This window comes from Ailuropoda melanoleuca, chromosome 4, assembly GCF_002007445.2.
Source record: "Ailuropoda melanoleuca isolate Jingjing chromosome 4, ASM200744v2, whole genome shotgun sequence".
NCBI lineage: Eukaryota > Metazoa > Chordata > Mammalia > Carnivora > Ursidae > Ailuropoda > Ailuropoda melanoleuca.
Genome location: NC_048221.1, coordinates 3,386,075 through 3,392,208, shown reverse-complemented (window position 1 = coordinate 3,392,208; position 6,134 = coordinate 3,386,075). Strand labels below are relative to the sequence as shown.

At 47.7% G+C, this 6,134-nt stretch overlaps 1 long non-coding RNA gene across 7 annotated transcripts; it reads right to left on the bottom strand.

Annotated features, from left to right (window-relative positions):
* Positions 1 to 2,562: 2,562 nt before the first annotated feature.
* LOC109491264 lies at positions 2,563 to 4,817 on the bottom strand. Of its 7 annotated transcripts, none has more exons than XR_002144609.1 (6): positions 4,587 to 4,787; positions 4,183 to 4,319; positions 4,023 to 4,071; positions 3,811 to 3,950; positions 3,634 to 3,701; positions 2,563 to 3,281 (listed from the first exon to the last, which is right to left on the bottom strand). It is a non-coding gene; the product is annotated as an uncharacterized LOC109491264 (long non-coding RNA). The 7 variants fall into 7 exon arrangements; XR_002144608.1 differs by lacking the exon at positions 4,023 to 4,071 and having other exon boundaries at positions 2,564 to 3,281; positions 3,811 to 4,022; positions 4,587 to 4,653; positions 4,765 to 4,817; XR_002144605.2 differs by lacking the exon at positions 4,023 to 4,071 and having other exon boundaries at positions 2,567 to 2,750; positions 3,061 to 3,281; positions 3,811 to 4,022.
* Between the last annotated feature and the right edge of the window lie 1,317 nt (positions 4,818 to 6,134).

Below are 6,134 nucleotides of genomic sequence, written 5' to 3'. Positions count from 1 at the left end.
GCGCCCCGAGCCACCCAGGCGCCCCTTGACTTCTTTTATTTTATTTTATTTTTTTTAAAAGATTTTATTTATTTATTCGACAGAGATAGAGACAGCCAGCGAGAGAGGGAACACAAGCAGGGGGAGTGGGAGAGGAAGAAGCAGGCTCATAGCGGAGGAGCCCTGATGTGGGGCTCGATCCCACAACGCAGGGATCACGCCCTGAGCCGAAGGCAGACGCTTAACCGCTGTGCCACCCAGGCGTCCCAACTTCTTTTTTTTTAAAGGTAATCTCTATGCCCAATGTGGGGGCTCAATCTTACGACCCCCAGATCAAGAGTCACATGCTCTGCCGACAGAGCCAGCCAGGCACACCAACCCAGTGTTCTGATTTCTATCAATATAGATTAGTTTTACCTACTGTTCAGTGTCATATAAATGGAATCATGCATATGTGTTCAAACTTCTTTTGTTCAGCACGACTTTACTAGTCCTCTATGCTGCTATTCGTATCATTAGTTTCTTTCTTTTTTTCCTCCCCTGAGTAGCCCATGGTGTGGACATACCATTATTTGTTTATCCACTCACCAGTTAGTTTTTGGTTATTATGAATAAAACTGTTAAGGCTGTTGCTGTAAAATTCATTCTGTGGAAATACATATTCATATCTCTTCTATGTAAATCTAGGCATGGAATTGCTGGGTCAAAAGGGGAAAATTTATTTCTGTTGTGTTTAAGAACGGTTATTTTGAGTCTATCAGAGTAACCGTGGTACATCCCTGTATATCCGTTTTCCCTGCTTCATTGCCTCATTCTCTGGCCCCTTGACTCCTACTCTCTAGGGCCCGCTTCCTAATAAACCACACTGTCTGAGTCTCTATTTTCATGGATTCCCAAATTAAGATAAGTGGATACAGATCAAATATAATAAGATAGCTCAATGGGTTGTACCTTCAGTCCACAAGCAACTCTGTGCATGCTGGTTCATGTTTATAGGTGGGTACAGCCTCCATCCTTCTGTGTCTGGTGAAGGTAATGGGGCTCAGACACCAGCATTCATATCTCCACTGAATGCTTGCTGGGTACTAGCACTTAGCTGGGCATGAGGGGTTATGAAGATGAAACTCGTGAGATTAACTGAAGTGTCTCTCCAGAGGTCTTGGGGGGGGGACATAAAAGTCTGGTGAATCTTTTTTAAAAAAAGATTTATTTATTTCAGAGAGAGAGAGAGCACACCAGCAGGGGGAAGGGCAGAGGGTGAGAATCTCAAGCAGACTCCCCACTGAGCAGGGAGCCTGATGCCGGGCTTGATCTCACAACCCTGAAATCATGACCTGAGCTTAAATCAAAAGTAGGCTGCTTAAGTGACTGAGCCACCCAGGTGCCCCTGATGGGGTCTTTTTTAATCAAAGGAAGAATTCCCTAAGAATCAGTGGAGAAACTGATCAAAATGCAGATTTCTGGGTCTCCCTCACCTCTGCTTATTGAAATTGGGAGGGTCCTGGGAATCTGCATTCTCTGTGAACTTCTCAGGGGAATCATCCTCATATTAAAGTTGGAGAATCTAGGTAAGAGGTGGTCTTGAGTGGGCTAGCTGTTTGTTGTAGCTGGTGGGACAATGATAGGCAATTACTCTCAGCAGGGAGGTGCCAGATCATGCAAGCTGTGTAAGGATATTTGGATTTTATCCTTCAGGTAATGGGAGTCTTGTAAGGATTGAAGGCAAAGCTGGGATTTGATCAGATTTGTGTTCTAGAAGATTCCCTAATATATGTGGAGAATGAGTTGGCTGTGTGTATTGGGGGTGGAGGGAAGAGACCACAGGATGACCAAACAGTGGTGGAGGCAGGGGGCTGGAGAAGAGGATGGATTTAACCAGAATGACTTGCCTTGGGGGAATTTGGGGAAGAGGATTGGTGTATATGAGGAGGGGAGGGTCTCTGGGGTGTAGAGGGGCTGCCACATTGATGGGGATGCAGAGGGAGGGGCATAGTGGCAGTTGGGTGCACTGGGTGTTCAATTTGGAATGATTAACTTGGAGTAAGTGTGAGACACTCAGAGGGAGACATTCACAGAACCACCAGGGCAGAATCTCCTCTTTCATTGGGGTCCCTAATGGGGAGGGGCAGTATCTGGGTGTCTTTTCCTATCCGAAAGCTCTCCCGTTCCCAGAGGGTGATTCTAAATATACCAGAAAATCTCTCACAATTAGCCCTAACCCAGACATTGAACCCCCTCTCACCACCCCATTCATGAAGCGCCTCTGACATTTAGGTGTCTTGTAATCGTATTTTCTCTGCTTGTTAATGGACCCACTGAGGCAGTACCCCTGGGAGAGAGAAAGATTTCATTTGTCTGGGGCTGAAGAGGGAGACAGGGGTTGCCGGAGCTAATGAGGAATCAATGCCTCGTAATTGCTAATTAAATGAGCCTGGCTCTCTCCTGGGGCTATTAGTCGGCTGGCTGGCCCTTGAGTGTCCACAAATTTAATTATACTCCCCAATAAACACCTGCAGCAACCATCACCCTATGGTATCTCTGTGGGGGAGACCAAGGAGAAGCAGGATCTTTCCGTGTGTGCTGAAGCCATCAATTCACTTATTGATTGATATATTGGTTTATTCTCTGATGCCTTTATTGATTCAACAAATGTTTATTGAGCACCTGCTGTGTGCCAGGTCCTGAACTGGGTGCTGGAGACACAGCAGTGAAAATACAAACACAGTCTCTGCCTTCATGGAGCTCACAGTGTAATGGGGACGCAGACAGTCCTGCAGACAAATAACAAAAGTAACTGAAGTGTGGGAGAGAGGATATCCTAGGTCTATGAGATTGTATAATATAGACTTGACATGGGGGCGGGCGGTGCAAGGCAAAAAGGAAAACTTCTCTCGATGACATGAAACTTGGATAAGAAGGTAGAGTGAGTGGTGAGGTGCTGGCGGTGGGGGGGGGGCAGAGCTTTCCAAGCTGAGGGAATGGCAAACGCTCTAGGGCTAGAATGAGCTTGCTGTGGTGTCTGTGACTTGATTAGGATGTCACAGGGAATTGGGGGTGAGTCTTGTTGAGGTCACAACTCACCTACCAGGCACAAATTTACACTTGTCCTATAATGGGTCCATGGAACTGATGGCATGATGGAGGAGAAAAATATCATTCCAGGAAATGTTATTGAGAAGTCTCCAAAGAATTCTGGTCTAGGGAGGGCTTCAAATGCCATTCCTTCATTGATTTCCCCAGGAAAGTGTAGTAAGACGGTTACGGACCCTGGGTTCAGAGTTGGATACTTTGTATTTCCTGGCCTGTGGGAGTGTACAAGTGACAGGGCCAAAACCATATGTGGCACATTGCTGTATGTTTATGGGGTACATGCCCCTGTGTTATTCCCTCATCCTCGTGCCATGGAATTAGCCAGCCCTCCACCTGGGTGTAAGTTGTTCTTCTCTGATCCCCTGTCCCCCACACTTGCTCGTTCATCTCAGGCGGAGGTCGACGGGAGTCCACGCTATGAGGAAGCTGTGACTTGTTGTCATAGTACATCAGAACAACAAAATCACTAGTCTTCCACACAGCACTAGACCACAACCACTCCAGTCTTCTTTGCCACCCTCTGCCCCACATCTGAGATCCCCCCACCCAGCTCTTACCCCTCACCTGAGCCAAGCCATAACATCCGGGCTTCCTGCTTCTCCACGGCCTCCTATTTCCCGTTTCTGGTTCCCCTGGAGAGAGGCAGGGTCTGATTCCCAAAGGCCCAACTCCCACCCAGGAATGTCAGAACATGGAATTTGGAGTTGGACGGATGTGGGGTTGATTTGCAGCTTCATTCACCTTCGGGCTAGTTATATCTCTGCCACTTTCTGGGTCTGTTTCCTCAAGTGTCACCTGGGCATAATAACACCCACATCCTAGGGTTGAGGATGGCATATAATGTATATAAAACGCTTGGCACAATGCTTCTTTACAGAAGTCTGGAAAGAGCACAGCAACGTCATCTCAGCAGGCGCGCGTTCCCCCACAGTCCTACCGGCTGGCCATCTCACCTGTTGGGAATTACAGATTTACGTGTGCGGTTTCATTTCACCTGCTGATCTAGAAAACAATTCGTTGAAACATCCATTAAATGAGGGGCAAGTCTCCAGAAGCGTCAGACGTCAGACCACCCTCTCTTCCCCAGTCAGGGTGCGAGGTCTCCCCGGTTACCAGGGAAGCTGTCCGGTTTCCTGGCGCTGAAATGAAACCGGCCCGCGAACCCCGCTGGAAGCTGTCCGGAGCCCTGGTGCTGAAGCAGATCGCGTTCCCTTCCTGGACCCCGAGAGGCGCTGTCCCGAGTTTCGGTGCTGAAATAGATAGCAATTTCCTTCCGTGGTGGTCGGAGAGCTGTCCTCAGCCTCGGTGCTGAAGAAAACTTGACTTGCTTCCCTCTCCTCCCTTGGCTCACCCCACTCCCCTCTGTTCTCCGTCCCTCTGACTCTCCCCCTCCCCCAAATTTCTTTACCTTTCGATTCTCTTCCCAGGGCGCTTCAGAATGGCAGTGGGGGAGACACGGAGTGGTCCCAACCAGGATTCATACCTGCTCCCCACCTCGTAACTGTCCCCAGACTTACCTCCCAGGTAGTCAGCCCCGTCGGTCTCCGCTTTCCAGACCTCCAACTTTGCCGTCTTTGTCACTTTCTTGGAAGATGTCCATGCGCTGATCTGTAAACCAGCCCTATCCCCGCGGGTCCCTGGTCCCTCAGACCACCCCACCCCCATGGGGCAGTGGATTTCCTCTGTATATCTCACCTGCTTCCAATCTTGTGGGCAGATGCAGGTGACCAGTGGCTGCCGAGGCAGGGACGTGCACTTTTATGGGCTTTGGAGAAGGCGGGGCGCCGGGAACCCGAGGAGGGGCTTCATCAGACGGCCAATGGGACTCCGCCTGGAATGCATCTCCAAAGATTACCTCATAGGCTGTGGTCTCGGCTTCAGAATAAAAGTCTGGCATCTGCCCAAAAACTGGGTTGGGGTTTCCTGGAATGGGGAGGGGCACTCCTGTGGTCCTCAGGGTTTCCCCACTTGGCCCAAATCCCTCCTGGATCTCTCACGTCCAGCTCTGCCCAGAAGCCCTGGCTGGTACCTGCTTCTTCCCATATCTACCTTGTGCTATTGCTGAATCAGGAGAGAGAAAACTAGTAAACTGAGTTGGGGAAAGAATAGGGCAGGTTCAGAATATTTAAGTTCAGTTCCAGATAGGGAAACTGAGGTCTGTGAGAATAGAGGGCTCAGAGGAGCCTGGGGCAGAGGTGAGTCTCAAGACTAGATCTTTTGATTCCTTGGCTCAGAACCCACCTCATACTTAGTTTATTGTTTTGCTTTACTGAGCAGGCTCTGAGTCCAAAAACGTACAAGCTTGAGTTCAAATCCAGGTATTTCTCCTTCCTGCTGTGGGACTTTGGGCACAGTTGAACCTCTCTGTGGTTCAATTTCCTCACCTGTGAAATGGTGATAATGGTAGTACCTTCTCAGAGCATTGTGATGAGAAATTAATGATATGGTGTGGACGGATGTTAGAAATAAATAATGTGGGCCAGGACTAGGATAAGCAAGGTACCTGCCACAGGTGCAAAATTCAAGAAGGTACACAAAACAAAAACAAAAACCCAAAAAACACCACCACTCAGTAATCAAGATAACTAATGTTTCATTGCAACGTTTAAAGGAATCAAAATTAATGTAAAAAAAATCCTCAATGAATAAATTATCAAAATTTTAAATAAAGATAGGATCTGCATTAACTGATTTTTCCTTTTACTCAGGCTCCAGTGCAGCTTGGCATGGGACTAGACATAATGTCTAGACATGGTAAGTTTTCCAATAATGAAGCTATTATTATTTTCTGAGACATTCCACCCCTTTACCTAATCAACCAACTTTTTTTGCATTAGGTATGGGGTGGGTGATGCATACATGAATTCAATAACCAAGCTTGTCTTTAGGGAGGGTGAAGACATGAAAGTATAACTATACTCAGATGTAGTATTGTGACAATAGAGGGATATTTGTCCTAGCTTGTGCTGTCCCGGTATGAAAGTTTCCTAAAGGGGCTGCTTGTTTTGTGGAATTTGAACTCACAAATGAGTTGTCTGAATATCACTTGTGGAACCAGAAGCATC